The following is a 16,358-nucleotide window of genomic DNA, read 5'->3' as shown; positions in this document are numbered from 1 at the left end:
AGTCATGTACAGGTGAGAGGAAGCTTCAGTCCTAAGGTCACTGTTGAGTACTGAGTCTCTGGGAACAGTAAGTTGGAAGGTCTGACATCACCCTACATTGTTCCATACCCAATATATTAATAGTGAAGCCTCAGGTTTCCTGGACCCATTTATTTGCTCTTATATTAACTTAGGTTTTTATAGTTTATCTGTCTGTTTATTATATGAAAATATACTATGGTTGGGCAGGTGAGTAAGCAAATATTCATTGTGAAGGAAACAAATATGCTTCTGTCAGTATCATATACTGTACTCATGTATTGGGTCTTTTAGGATGTAGTGACCTATGAGGATGTGCATGTGAACTTCACCAAGGAAGAGTGGGCTTTGCTGGATCCTTCTCAGAAGAGTCTCTACAAAGATGTGATGCTGGAGACATATGGGAATCTCACTGCTATAGGTAATGCAGTCATTTTTTTTTTACTTTCTAAAATGTAGAGGCAACATTTTGTTATTGTTATTTGTTTTTGTATTTTCAGTTGAGAATGAGGAAGAATGAGGTGAATGAATCAATCATGGTACTAATGTTCACTCAAGTTAATAACAAATTTTTCATGTCAACCAATAATGTAACATACTTTCTCTGGTACCACACTTTAGGCTACATTTGAGAAGACCACAAAATTGAAGAACATTTTCAAAAATCCAGAAGTCATGGAAGGTAATTTTCATTTGCATGTTGATAAAGATATGCCTCTGAAGGAATTTAAAATGTCCCACAAGTTTAAAGAAATGCAACATTATAAAAGAAGAACTACTTTAAGTTATGGATGATAAATGAATCCCACACAGCAATATATGTCAATGACTGGTATCCACCTGTGTTCATGAAGCATTCTTTTAATTACAAATATATAGAAACATGGCCAAATAGGCATTGTACTATTTGAATCATAGGCCAGTAGAGCTATGGTATAGAAATACCAGTTGGTTCAATGTCATGCCACTTCGCTATGGCAAATGGTAAACCAATTGATTAGGTCATAGATATTTGTCCATAACTTTGGTATGAGCAAACAATCCATATTAAATTTGCTATTTACCATATACCTCTAATAACATTGCTCAGATAAGTGAGATGGACAGTTTTTTTTTGATTCAAGAATCCATTTATGGTAGAACATTAATCCATATAACACATCACTATGATATAAAATTGCAAACTATCTGAATGTAATATGGAATCCTTTCTTTGTTATTCTTTTAAATGGGATGTCCTATGTCACACTGTATATAATCCATGTGAACATAGGAGATAATGAAAGAAGCAACATACCTCCATCTCTTCCAGAATAATTAGAAGAGATGCAATAGTCGTCATATATATTATAATTTCTAGCATGCTATATGTTTTAAAATAATTAGTTTTCAAACATTATTGGGTACCTTGACATAATCAAACTGGAGAAAATCGATATGAGTAACAGGGATGTGGAAGTTTTTCTGTTTGCCATGGTTCACATTCCAAATTAGTATCATTCGAATGATAGCAAAATTTATGATTGGAATCAGTGTGATAAGGCTCTGAGTTCCTCCTTTTTCTTCAAATATATGAATAAACTCTTATGGAAAATATGTTACAAATGTGTGACAGGTATCAATGCTCTTTCAATCCTAACTATCTTCAATGACGCAAAAGCCCGTAATGTAGGGGAGCAGCATTACCTTAATGTGATATTAACTTCAGTCAGATTGCTGTGTTCAATTAAAACAAATTGTAAAATGAATTTATATGGACAAAAAGACTCATTAGTATAGTAAATGTTAGAAAGCTTTCACATGTGCCAGTTTTATTTGCAGGCATAAAAGACGTCAAACTAGAGAACATCACTCTGAGTTTATTCAACATGGTAAAGTCTTTTCATATCAAAGTCATACCATAAAGAATGAAATTACTCATATTAGAGAAAAACATTTTGGAGATATGAAATATGGTGAGGTTTCTGCTCAAAGCAGTGATCTCCAAATACATAAACAAACACATACAGGAGAGAAACCCTATGAATGTAACCAGTGTGGAAAAACCTTTGCAAGAATGGGCGATCTCCAATATCATAAAAAAACACTTACAGGAGAGAAACCCTATGAATATATTCAATGTGATAAAGCCTTTTCACAAAGCAGTAGTCTCCAAATACATAAACGAATACATACAGGAGAGAAACCGTATGAATGTAATCAATGTGGTAAAGCCTTTGCACAAAGCAGTAGTCTCCAAATACATAAACGAACACATACAGGAGAGAAACCCTATGAATGTAACCAGTATGGTAAATCCTTTGCAGGAAGGGCTGGCCTCCAATATCATAGAAGAACACATCCATGAGAGAACTCCTATTAATATAACCAATGTGATAAATCCTCTGCACAAAAAGTGATCTCCATATGCATAAATAAACATATACAGGAGAGAAACCTTATGAATGTAACCAATGTGGTAAAGCTTTTTCATATAGCAATGTTCTTCAAATATATAAACGAACACATACAGGAGAGAAATCCTATGAATGTTTCACTCTAGTAAAGCCTTTTCAGAGCCATGGTCTCTAAATACATTAAAGAATACATACAGGAGAGAAACCCTATGGATATAGTCAGTGTGGTAAAGACTTAGCAGGAAGGAGTGGTAACCAATATCATAAAAGAACACATACAGGAGAGAACCTTGGATCTAACAAATGTGGTAAAACTTTTTAATGAAGCATTGGTGTCCACATATAGAATAGAACACATTCAGGAAAGAAATTTGATCACTGTAATCAATGTGTTAAGGCTATTTAACATCAAAGTCATCTTTAAAACATGAAAGAACACATACTGTAGAGAAGTCCTCTGAAAGGAACTACTATGGCAAAAGCTTTGCACCGAACATTCATCCCCTGACACTTAAAAGAATACACCCTGGAGAGAAGCACTGTGAATATAAGAAATTTGTCTATAATTTTACAAGTCACAATACCCTGCAAGAACGTTAAAGAAGATCTGTGCAAGAGAAATCCTATGAGTATCATCAGTGGGATAAAGCCCTGAACATTAAAATAATCCTCAAATGCATAGAGAAGACATGAATGAAACTATGGATGTAGACAGAGTGGTAAAAGCTTTTCTTGTAAAATACAAAAAAAAAAAGACATAAAAAGTAGAGAAATCATATGTATTCCTATGTATGTTAGCAATGTGGTAATTCCTTTACATATCCTGTCTGTCTTTGAATATGTAACTGAACAATTTCTGGAGTCAAATCTTATGAATGTAAACAATGTGGTAAAGCCTGTCTATGTTTTTCATATTTAGTTGCACAAAATAAACTGTAATGTACAGAACTCATGTGACATCATTTAAAATGGTTAAGCCTTTATAAATTTTTATAGTCTTATTCCTCATGAAAGAATCCATAGCGGAGTAAAACTCTATGAATGGGTTTAATATTGTGAAGCCCTGTCAAATTTAACAAGTCTTCATCATCACGAGACAGAACCCTTATGAATGTATTCAATATGCTGAACACGTTGCACAGTATTCTAGTTTTCATAATCATGAAAGTATTTATACAAGAAAGAAAGTTTATGAGTACTAGCTGTTGTGTTATGGGGTCCTCGCAATCCGACACAAATTAAACTCAACTAAAGCAAATGACAAAAAAGTATTGTAATCAAGCTCCTGCTAGATGAGGGCCAGAAATCACACCTCACCCTAACGTGTGACATGCCATGCACCCACCTCTGCACTGTGAGCTAAATGTTATAGAGCTTTTAAGTTTGAAAAAACAAAAAACAAAAAAAATGTGTGACAAGATACAGCTACATTCTCCCACCAATCAGGATTTAGGGATGGTATTTTCCTACGGTTTTTTTTTACTGAATCAACTGTTACAGAATGTGAGTGTAACAGTCTTACAATTATATCCTATTTTTCTTTGGTGGTTAGGAACAGGCCTCAAGTTTTGAACAGCACAGGATAAACAGCAGAAGGCATTGTTAGGAATAGTCATGTTCACAGGAACAAAAGGTGAAAAAAGGAACGTGGTCCACTACCTCAAATAAACTGGAACTTAGGTTCATCATTTAATAAAATGGAGGCTGACAACATAAAGGAAGTTCTAAGGATTTGTTTCTTTTGCTTGTTCCCAATTGTTTTGGATTGTTTCTAATCCTACTTGTGTAAAATCAGTTCCCAAATTGCAGGAGAATCCTTCACTTGACAGGCTGAATGTCCTTGACCTGAGTGTTTTCTAATTGGTAAATAAAATTTCCAGCAGCCAGTGTCCAGGCAGAGAGTGAGAGTCAGTACTTTTGGATTCCTAAGGAAAGGGAAAAAAAAGATTTCGATCGAGGATTGTCATGCCCAGAAAGGAATATAATGAAAGCTTGAGAGGAGGGAAAGCGAGAACACCAGCCATGAAAGTACAGGGAGAGTATGGCCTCTTTGCCTCTTCCTACTGGGACTAGGGTAGTAAAGATACGACACAGATTTTACTAAGTAACAATTCAGGAGTATGTGGTGAGAGAAGTTATCAATGAGGAAGTTTGGGATTGATCCAGCCTTTGAGGCGATTTACACATATTAATCAAACTGCATGTGTATTTGTGACTTTGATTTGAAAATCCAGGGAAATTAAGTGGGCAACAAAGATCTCTGACAGTTGCCGTGAGGTATTAGAGAAGATTGAACAACTACCTCTACAGAATGTGCCTCATGTGTAGGCCTAAACAGAGTATTAAAAATTAATTGAAGATTTTCAAGTGGAAAACACTTACCATGATGTGAGAGTATTACATGGGGCAAATTAGTTTCTTAGCAGATTTGCAGGATTTGCTTAAAGAACATTGTTCTTCACCAAGCTGTGCAGGCTTGGAACTAGAGCAAATGGTATACAGAACTGCCATTTATAATTCTGGGGTTAATGGCATGTGGTGGGACACAGCAAAGTTTTTCAAGGCCACACAATCAAGCCAGGTGACTAGGATTTATACCAGGTCCTTCTCAAAGGATTCTGGGTGTCTTAGAGTTTGAACTCTGAAGGCTGGGAACCCTTCATGCATAAAGATCCAGGCTGCTCTGAAGACAGAGAGAGAGGTCAGTGGTAGCAACAGCCTGCATAAGATAAACTAGGAAGCGAGGTAAATGAGAATTGTTTAATTGTTGTTAAGGATAAAATGGATACAGTTAATTCTGTGACTGCTTTTAAATATTCAAAGTCAAATACTCCAGACCTTTGATCACAAATGTAAGAAGCAGAGACATAGACTTAGAGAGAAAGCCTATCTCAACAAATAATGCTAAGAGTTATTAATCTCCATACAATGGAGAATGAATGGCAAAATATTTTAAGGAAAATTTCAAAATGTCTGTGAAAGGGCAGGGACTTGGGTACTTTAATCATGCACTCCACAGGAATTCTGTATAGGGCAGGAATAGGTTAGTTACTCTCTACTCCTCCAAATTGCCTATATTCAGAGTAGGGTGGCCACCCATAGGAACCTAAGACTTGCAGGTGATCAAGCAGTAGAGAAATAATCCTTTAGGTCAGGTTCCATTGGGTACTCTGATCAAGTGCCCTGTATAGTTACCTGCAAGTATCTACTCGAGAAATACCCCCCAACCCTCTTGGTTAAAAGCATTTTGTCTCCAATATTCTCACAGGTCCTGGACTTGAAGAAAAACACTGTAGAGACCAATGCTTCTCTAAAGAACATCCTGCAGCAATATTCAACTGCAAAGATACTGGGCACTAATTGGAAGCTCTAGTGTGCGAACTATCCCTGGAGTTAAGGGCAGATAGAATGAGCAAAACCTAAAATAGACCGTAACTAAATTGGCCTTGGAGACTGGTGCTGACTGGGTGATGCTCCTGCCCCTGGCTCTGTTCTGAACCAACAAAACCCCCTACCATTTAAACCTGACCCCTTTGAGATCCTGTTTGATATCCAAACTCCCTTATTGTTCACTGGGCCCTTGCTATAGGTATCCCAACGCACTTATAGGAATCTCTTCTTCAGGCTCCAAACCTGTCAGTCAATACAACATGAGATTTTACACAAAATGTCTGCCTTATGAGCTCCAGGAAGGCCAAAGACCGCTAACCATTTCCAGCCTGTTGACTGGATATACATCTAGAGGCATCGGGCACAGTCGCTGGGATCCTGGTGGAAGGTACCCTTCCTGCTACAATTATTACCTCGGATACTCCTTATGGTGGAGAGCGTTGCAGCCCTGGGGCATGCATTCCATGTGAAATCTGCAGATTCTTCACTCCTTAGGCACCCCTTTGCTGGTCTGTCAAACCTAGACCTTGGTTTCTACTGGATCTGTAGATGAGGTCACTTCCCTGGGTTTCTCCAAACTGCTCAACACCTGGTAGCCCAACCTGACTTTTCACCTGTGTCAGCTGGCAGTAGGACTTGAGTTTTGGGACATCAGTACCCATGAAGGGAGTGCTGGTGAAAGCAAACTGCCCATATGGGAGAAACAGATCCCTGGGCTGAGAGGATTGTGGTAAAATGGACATTCCGAGACCAGAGGTGTCCGTTGCAGGAGACTCCAAATATACATTTACTGTCAATGGAAGAAACAGGGTAGAATTTCATGGATGTGGGTGTCAACACTAGTTTTGTTTTGTTGCCCTGCTGAGAAATGTAAGAGTATAGGAGCAACCTACAGCAAACCTTCCTACTCTTGGGACTAGATCCCAGTAAATGAATTATACTACTGAGGTGTCCTACCAAGGAACCCAAGGAGATTATTTCTATGCAAATCCTACCTATAAACCAATAAACCAATAATCACATTCACTCAGAAAGGCAAAGAACCAATGAGATGGATAAAGAGAAAACTTGGGGACTCAGGTTGTACAAATTGTGATATCATGCTCAAAATGCGAGACGGGATAGCCAAAGGAAGAGTGAGATCACTAAGGAATGGTTCAATGATTGGTTTAACTTATCCCCTTGGATAACCACCTTCTTATCCATCTTGTTATGACCCCTAATTCACTATTGTAGAACTTTAGAGCCTACATACTGAACACATTTAGATCCTTCATAAAAGAGAAAATAGGTGCAGTACAGCTGTTGGTCCTGTGCTAACAATATGAGACTCTGAGAAAAGGACCTAAAAATGAAGTTAGACACCATAGACCCTTGAGCATAATTCCAAGATTGCAGTTTGTACAAAAAACAAAGGGGGAGGGTAGTAAAGACCCTAATTATTACTGAAGTGTAAAAACTGCTTGTTATGGCCATTTGGGGTCTCTTTCCTGTCACTCACCATGAGGGACTGATTGAAGGTTGACCCTGACAGGCTAGAAAATAAACCTCTTGCATTTGCATTGAACTCAGTTCTCATGACTCACTTAGGGTGTCTCCCTGTAGTAAAGACTCACTTTGAGCCTTACAACTCCACTGACCACAATGCACACAAGGCATAGATGTGAATTGTCTCCAAATGATTTGATTGCTAGTACATATTATCATGGTTGGCAACATTAATATTTGTAAATGAATTTAAGGGATGTTTTCCCTAATAATATGTGCTTCCAAGGACCGCTGTCTGTCCAATATTCTCCTGCTCATTAAAGACTAAAATGCTCATGCTAGTTGGACAGTAAGACTTATGAAGTCCTGAGACTCCTCTTTGGCTATTCAGTGCAATCTATGCAATGTGGTCAATACTGAAACCACATGTACACCAGAAATACAAATGGACTCATATATTGGAACATACATATTTACTTTTAGTAAAGTAGGAAGATATTGACTGGAAAGACTTAGGGATATGACAGATCTAGAAAAAGAAGGGAACGTGTGCTGTAACACATTTTAATTAAAAGGTATAAAAATAAATTGAATATAAAATCTGTGTAGAGGACTAGATTACAGTTAAGAGCAACTGATATTGCAAAGGGTTCAGTTTCCACACTAAAAATTGCTTTTTCTATTATTTGAGTCCCAGTGATATCCTGTGGTTGTCTATGTAGTGTATTATAAAATGAAAAGGGAGGGAAGGAATATGATTGGTGAATGAGTACTCAGGTGGTGGGAAAGGGGATGCCTATGCCTGTGCATGACGAGGCATCTTCATCTCATGAGGGAGTACAAACATAATGGTATAGTATAGAATAGAATTTATTCACAGCTTGGGGAGGAGAGCTGAGAGGATAGTAGATGCCTAGAAAGGAAGAAAGAGAGAATAAAGTAGAGGCCATGTGCATGTGAAAGATGGGGTCTCATGTGGAGAGAGGTGTTAGGGGCAGGAGGGCAGAGTGAAAGCCAAAAGTTAAGAGAGCAAGCAACAGATGAGGGGGCAACCACACCTTTTATAGTGAGTCAGGCACACATGGCTGTTGTCAGGAGACTGGGGTCAGAGCTTAGACAAAATGCTACCATTCCTCAGTTTTGTTTTAATTAAAAGAGAAAAATTAGAAATAGGTGATGATGAAAAGGTTATAGAGTGATTGAGATCCTTAGCTACATCGTGCTTGTTTTGGGGTGACATGTTTTTGGAAAACCTAGGAACATGGGTATATGGATGTTGATGCAGTGTCAGGAGAGCTATCTGTTTATTTCTTCCTCACAGACCGTCAACCCATCTGTAGATAGATCATAAGAACCAGTCCAGTAGAAGAGTCTGTTTATGTGACAGAAATTAGAATATCTGAGGGTTGATTCTCTGGAGGTGTCCCAGATATAGTAAATGCCTCAATTACACAAGATGCAGAAAAACACACAGACACACACACACACACACACACACACACACACAAATGCAAACATGCATACAAACATGTGGACATATGCACACTATAGGCAAAGAATAAAGTTATGCATATTTGGGAAACATATTTTTTTGGTTGGTGGTGGCAAATGAGTCTCAATTCCAGGTCACAGGAGAGGAATCCAACCGTCTATAATAGCTTGGTGTACTTATCTGGACAGAGTCTATTTGGTCAATTTGAGGTAGATCTGATTGGGTTTCCAATAGCTTATATGATTACAAAAGATATTAAATGAGTTAATGACATCAACATTCTTGAACATGAGGTTTTCATGGAACAGAAGCATTAGGAAGTGATTATTTTACTTCTGTCTTGGAGACTGAATATGCATGACTGGAAAAAATTTAAGTTCATAATTATGAGACAAAAGAAATTCATAATCTTTACTTTGTGAGTACAGTTGATCATAAGAGAAACATCTACTTTATAGTTAAAATACAATCAAATGAAACATATATTTGAGTAGTATTGCTTATAATGTAGATTCAGCATTTAGTTAAAATGTAGATTACATTTAATTAAAAAGAAATTTACAGACTTAGAATATGAATTTGTCATTATATGGTTGGAACATGTCGTGAAATGTTTTATTAGGGTTAGGGAAATTTATAAGAACTCCAGTAAATTTAACACAGTGGCATAGCCAGAAGAAAATATAGGAAGCATTCAGAGAATGGAAACAGAGTTTTGGTAAGGAAGTAAAAGATTACATCTGTGAAAGCAAATATCTGAACTTTTGTATCATTGATAGTAAATTTTGTAAGAAATTTGGAAGTCTCAGCTCATTCACAAATTAATTAATGAGTAAATATAGTGGTAGATTACTATAGGGAAAGGAGCTAAGTCTGTTTTCTAGCTGTCAAGCTACAGTTAAATAAGCTGTCCATGTTGTGAGTAATCTGGGGAAGAATAAATTCCACTCTAGGAATCATGTATTATTAAAAATGACAGAGTTCCTCTATAGTTCATACTATAAATAACTCCCTCCATGCCAACTTGAGTGGAGTCAGTCTCGTTTGAAGACCAGATGATGTAGAGTTTTTTTGTCTGTAGAACAGGTATGTGTGAAATGAGAAATGACCTTGATTTAGACAATATGAATCATTTGACTCTAAAATTTTTCCACAATGTAGACCAAACCTGGGCAGGGAAATGGTGGTGGTTTTCTTTGTTTTTCATACCTACAGTCGAGGCAGTCTCTTGTAGATTTGTCCTTTATCGACAGAGAGTTGTAGAGGGGTGGAGTCTATTAGGTTTTGGGAGTCTCTTGTCATAAGCTCAAGTAATACTGATATATTAGCAGATTTCTGACAAGATCGAGAATGGTATCTATTAAGCACATCTGAATTGGACAACTTGTGTTTGTTAAATTACTTCTTTGAGAATGTGTATAATATATAGAGCACACTTTAACAAAGTTGTAGTAGCAAAAATGATTTACCAAAGCAGAATATGAATGAATATCTTAATTGTTAAGTAACTTTGAGAGATTGTGTAGTATAGAAAAACAAATTTTCAATTAACAGAGGAATAGGAGACAGGACCACAGTGGAGTTGGACTGTAGCCACAGAAAGTGAATGTGTCTAGTCGGTTTCAGTCTTGGGAGACATGAAGTGAGTGGGCATACAGGTCTTCAGAAATGGCCAGTCGTACTGACACATAGCTCTCATGAAATGGAGTGTAGAGAGAGCAGATGAGTATTCAAGGGTGCAGGTCCATTCTCAATACTGATCATGTGAAGGATAGAACATGAAGAGGCCAGCAAGCTTGTGGCTTAATCCCTGCTGAGCTGGGGAGATATGACCAGTTATGTTTCCTACTTGGAATGATTTGTGGAGAAGAGACAGGCACAAGTGCATGAACCTGTGTGGCTAAAGCACCACGGATGTGCTTTGTAGGCTAGTAGGACAGGAGCTCTTTAAGTCTGAGGAGCCAGGAAGGCAGCAGGAACAGAGTCAAGGGGTCAAGGCTATGCTGAGGGACACACCTGTGCTGGCCTGTAGCTGGGCAGAGGCCAATTGTATGCAGTGGGGCACTGTAGCAGCATGGAGGGAGGGAAAAAGGAAACAGGGTTTGCCTTCCTCATATCGATAGGAAGTCCTGGCTTAGGAGTTCAGCATTAAGTCTCCTAGCACCCCACGCCTGTGGGAAGAAAGAATTCTGACACAAACTGTAGTAGAAGAAAATGGAAAATGTAATCACTTGGAGGGAAAGAGAAAGAGAGAGAGAGAGAGAGAGGGAGGGAGGGAGGGAGGGAGGGAGGGAGGGAGAGAGAGAGAGAGAGAGAGAGAGAGAGAGAGAGAGAGAGAGCCAGAGAAAGAGAAGAGAAGAGAAGAGAAGAGAAGAGAAGAGAAGAGAAGAGAAGAGAAGAGAAGAGAAGAGAAGAGAAGAGAAGAGAAGAGAAGAGAGAAATGCAGTGGGGGAGAGCAGGGGAAAGCAGTGCAGTCACTTGCACCAGATTGCATGAGAAGCACATGGTGGCAGCTCCATAGCTGCTTTTCCCATGGATGTGGCAGAACGTGAGTCCAGGCAGGAGTTGTAGCAGCTGTGGTGGGTAGAGTGCAGGAATGGATTCCTAGGAAGGGAAGAGCTCAGGAGAGGGAGAGCTTGAACCTGTGAGGCTAAAGCACTAGTTATGTGCCTTGTAGGTGAGTAGGAGAGGAGCTCTTGCAGCCTGAAAAGCTCAGATTGTGAGGAGGCAGAAGGAGGCACTGACAGAGTCAAGGGTTCAACGCTGTGCTGTGGAGAACACGTGTGCCAGCCTGAAGCTGGTCAGAGGAAAATTGCAGCCTCTTGCCCCAGAATGCATGAGAAGTACGTGGTGGAGGTTTCATAGCAGTTTTTCCCACGGGTATATGCATTCAACAAAGGAATGTCCCAGTAGTCTCCCCTGCAAGAACTAGGGATCAGGGTCAGACCTGCTACAGTGAACTTGGAGCAGAGCAAATGGGGATAGAATGGGAGAGGGAGAGGGAAAACCTATGCTACAGATTGCTAGTGAGAGAATTGTTTAAATGTGCCAGATGAGTGCCCATGCAGAGACATTTCTTGCTGCATACTATGAAATAGACTGGGAGATCCCAGTAGGATGTGATACAAAGCAGTTAAGATCAACCTTTTCATCGATCATACGGTTATTAATTACCATAACAGCTTCCAAAGGATACAATTAATAACTAGACAATTGCAGATGGGACAGATCACCAATCATCACATGGCGAATTAGAGGCTAAATTCTGAGCCTGTGCTAGGAGTGATAGAGGGAAAGAGGGTCACCTAACTCTAGGTTCTCAGAAGCGAGAAAAGACTTGTCTTAGAGGAAAGAGCAAAACCTCACCCAGTGGAAAATGACCTAGAAACAGGGTCAGTGAAAAGGCTAGTCATAAAGACTGAATATCTCTGTCCTCAAGGTAAGCACAGCAGTGGCTAGGAGAACAAGAATTCTCCCCTTGGACTTGTGGATGTTTATGATGACAACTTTGGGTAGGGGAGGTTAGCAGGTCTCCCATAGTTTTGCTAGAAATCATTAGGTCTCCATTGGGTAACAGGAGAGATGCTCAGTCATGAAACCAAATTGTATTTCATTAAACAATGATAGAGAAGGAATATGTTGCTGGATGTGTAATCAGTTGTGGTGAAAGGGGTTCCTTTTAGGTCCATTCTGAGGCATTCCTTTCCCATGAGGGTTCAACCACATGATGGTATAATATAGAGTAGGGTTTTTACAAGGCATGGGGCGGTGAGTTGAGAGGGTGGTAGAGATAGAGAAAGGTAGAGGGAAATGTTAGAGAAATAGAGGCCAGACATGAGCATGCAGCATATTGGGTGGTGAAGCGAATGTTGAGGATGTCAGAAGTGGTGAAGGTAAGGATCTAGAACAAGAATGCAATAGAAAAGAGAAAGAGGAGGAGGAAAACCATCCATTTATAGTGAGTCAGGTACATCTAGCTGTTGCCAAGTTATGGGGGAGCAGGGTAGCTTAGAAAAAAGTCTAACAGAGTGGACTGTGGTTGCAGACACATGTAAATACAATAAACACACATGCATACAAACATAGTTTTATTGCATACATATATATCTGATCATGAATAATTTTTAGTATGAATGTAAACAGAACATTAATATTGCAATGTTCTTTACCTTGTTTTCGACCCTGGTTCCTGCACAGCAAAAATTAGATTTTTTTTAAAACTCTGTACCTAATGTATTAAATCATACATTCTTATTTTCTATGCTAATGTTGCTACCTCCAAAACCCTTCCCAAAATACTTACTTATTATTATTGATCTAGTTCTTCAGACAACATTTTCCTAGCTCAAATTCTTCTTTGCTGCCAGCACTGCTGCTATCCTACTCTCCTCCCTCTTGTTACTGGAAGTCTTTCCTTGTCCTTTGATGCTGCCCAAGCATTGGTTGTTCAGCATTTATTCGTGACTCATAAAATAAATACTAAGAACTCTTTACACTAACTTGAAACAGGAGATGCTTGGTATAAGCGTTACAGTGCCCTGTCTAGACTGAAACAGACTATGAGAGATATCGGCATTTAATTAACACAAGTTTAAATTTAATTCAGAAATCAAAATATTATTTCCTAAATATGTCTCTATCATTACAATATTTATGTAATATACATATATATGCATAATGTATTTGATATTTTCCTCTACAGAGGAATATACATTTATATATATTTGAGTGTGAGAGAGAGAGACAATGATGTCATAGCTCAGAGACAAATAGTAATTCCTCTAAGAAGAGTGTACATTGTGCTGAAACAGTAAATTATGCTTAAGTTTTACTGAATTTTTCTTCTCTGTCCTTTACCACTGTGGAAACTCTTGCATGATCCATTTATTTGTCACATCGCACATCATGATCAACATGTAGCCATTGTCCCTGAGCAATCTACTTTCACAATGTCATTTACTTGAATTACAAATAAGATTTGGAGTCTAAAATGAATTTCAAGAGGCATTTGTATCCAACATTTTTATCATTTTCATAGGCTGTTGGATGACATTGACCTATGAATAGCCTTAAATATCTCTGCTTTTACATTTGACCATGTTCAGGAGAGGATTTATCTTAGCAAGCAAAGGAGTAGGAAAACCTCTGTGTGAAGGAATCCAGATTTCCTAATTAAAATATCCATGATTCATGGTTGAAGAAAGGCACTGCTACAGGTAAAATCATTCCCAGCTGTTCTGTCTTGTCAGTTGTGATAGCATTTCTTAGTAGCCAAATTGAGCACCTTGGGAATTAACTAAACGCCAAAGAGTTCTGTACTGTGACAAATTTTCCTTAATTGTAATTTTGGATCAGTGAAAAGTGTTTGTAATCTGGGTCTTTAGAGGTGATAAGAGCTACCTTTAATCTTGGACATAGCTTCTGGTGACAGCCTACACGTATAAAGGACATTGAGGATGGTAACTTTTCCTATTTGTCTACTTGCCATACCATTGTCTAGCAAGTATGTTTTTAGCCACTGGAGTCCATTTATTCCAGAATTCAGGAATATACTGTAGACCTACTGAGACATTCAGCCACGTGGATTGTTCTATTAGTTGAATCATAACCTGAGAGCTATTCTAATGTATGCATTTTCTACACACTAGAGAGAGATTCATTGTACCAACTCTGTTTAACTGGAGAACCTTTACTAATATAGTTGTGGATTCCTTGTTGTTGTTATGCTTGTGTTCCCTACCCACTGAGGACAATGTGCTGATTAACAATAGTGCTTCACAGTGTCTGCCATGTTTTTCCTGATTTTCTCTGAGGGTTCTCTCATAACCACCATGTCAAAAGTACCTGGATCCAGCCTGAGGACAAAAAACAAAATTTTGTTTTCTAAAATCTCTATTTGTTAATGTATGCTTTATTATCTTTATGAGATAAAATTTTAGGTTAGGACATCCTGAAGTTCAGGTGTGTTGAAGTAATCAGTTCTTTCTGGGATGGGTGAACTGGGTTCTGATGGTGCTGGAGTGTATTGCCTCATGTTGTGTATGGTCTTGTGCTTGCCTCTCACCATCTAGATATCTTTGGCATTAACTGGCCTGGGTGTCTGTGTCTGCATCCTGCCTACTGGTTCCCAGAGTTGGTGCAGGTCTCCTGTGGCCCTGGCTGTAACAGCCTTCCTGGGAGGATTTCAGACTGTGGGGTATTAAGAGGAACAGCCAAGCTGATCATCTGATCAGGTAGAAGGTGCAGAAAGAAGAGTGGGTGGAGATTTACATTAGGGATTGGCATGAGGATGTGTTCCATGTCTGCTAGGTACCTCAGGATTCCCAGCTCTTTTTGTTATTTGGAAGTGGCCCTTACCTGTGCCCAAGGCTCTAGCAGACTTCCCAGAAGGACTTCAGATGAGAAGAGGACATGCTGATAATCTGCCCTGGCAGAATGCATAGTCCTAAAAGAAAGATGGGGAATTTCTAAGGGGTATCTCTTATAATTCTCTAAAGTCTGCCACATGCCCTTTTTGAATCCTACTCACAACTCATCCTTATGTTCCCTGGCATCTAGGACTTGTTACGGACTGCCTCCTATTCATTTGTGGTGACCTTTCTTGATTGTATCCTATCATTAAACACTGAGAGACTCACTTTCATCTCATCTGACATGCTGGTATCATCATTCTACTAGCACACAGAATGATCTCACTTCAGAATTAATAAGTGAGTGGATGCTCTTTCTGCATTGCTGTAGTCAATGTTGAATGTATGTGGTTATTGATATATTTACATGGTTAGGTTTCTGAAACATGTATTGTAATATCCAATTTGTAATTTAAACCACAGCCTTACATGCATTGAGGAAGCTTGTACATGTATTTACTACATCTTCACAAAATTAGATGTCAGAAGGAAACAACACAACTATTTTTGAAAATCAAACATATTCATCTGTTTTTATGATTCATTTTGAAAGAAAAAAGTTGATCATTGTGTTTGTATTAACAATACTTTTGGAAAAGAATCCATTTCCAGTGCAATTACAGGAAGAATGTTCAGCATACAATTAGTGTTATTTGCTCAATATAAGACATTAAAAATAAAATGTTATGAGCTGGGTCATGACATAAAACTATTCTGAATTTTCTAAAAAACGAAACATCAAATTGATTTCCAGAGTGTTTGTATATATTTGTAATCCCACCATCAATGCAGGACTGTTCCTCTTGCTTCACATCTTTGCCAGCATTTACTATCTCTTCAGGTTTTTTCTGTTTGTTTGTTTGTTTGTTTGATTATTTGTTTTGATTTTTGTTTTTTGTTTTTTTTGTTTTTCTTTTTGGGGTTTTTTGTTTTTGTTTTTGCCATTCTGATGGGTGTGAAATGAAACCCTGGATTTGTTTTGTCTTGCATTTCTCTGATGAGTAAGGGCTTTGAACATTTCTCTAAGGACTTCTCAGCCATTGGTTATTCCTCTGATAAGAATTCTCTGTTCAGTTCTGTACCTCTATTTAAGTTGGGTTATTTGTGTTGTTGGTGTCTAACTTCTTAAGCTCTTATGTACTTTGGACATTTGCCCTCTGTCAG

General features: G+C 38.4%; 1 pseudogene; it reads left to right on the top strand.

Moving 5' to 3' along the window:
* Positions 1-405: 405 nt before the first annotated feature.
* Positions 406-5,774, top strand: LOC134486334 (zinc finger protein 431-like; annotated as a pseudogene).
* Positions 5,775-16,358: the final 10,584 nt, after the last annotated feature.

The sequence above is a fragment of the Rattus norvegicus genome, chromosome 3 (assembly GCF_036323735.1).
Source record: "Rattus norvegicus strain BN/NHsdMcwi chromosome 3, GRCr8, whole genome shotgun sequence".
Taxonomy (NCBI): Eukaryota; Metazoa; Chordata; class Mammalia; order Rodentia; family Muridae; genus Rattus; species Rattus norvegicus.
The sequence above is the reverse complement of the archived record's forward strand: the minus strand, read 5'-3'. Positions and strand labels throughout refer to the sequence as shown.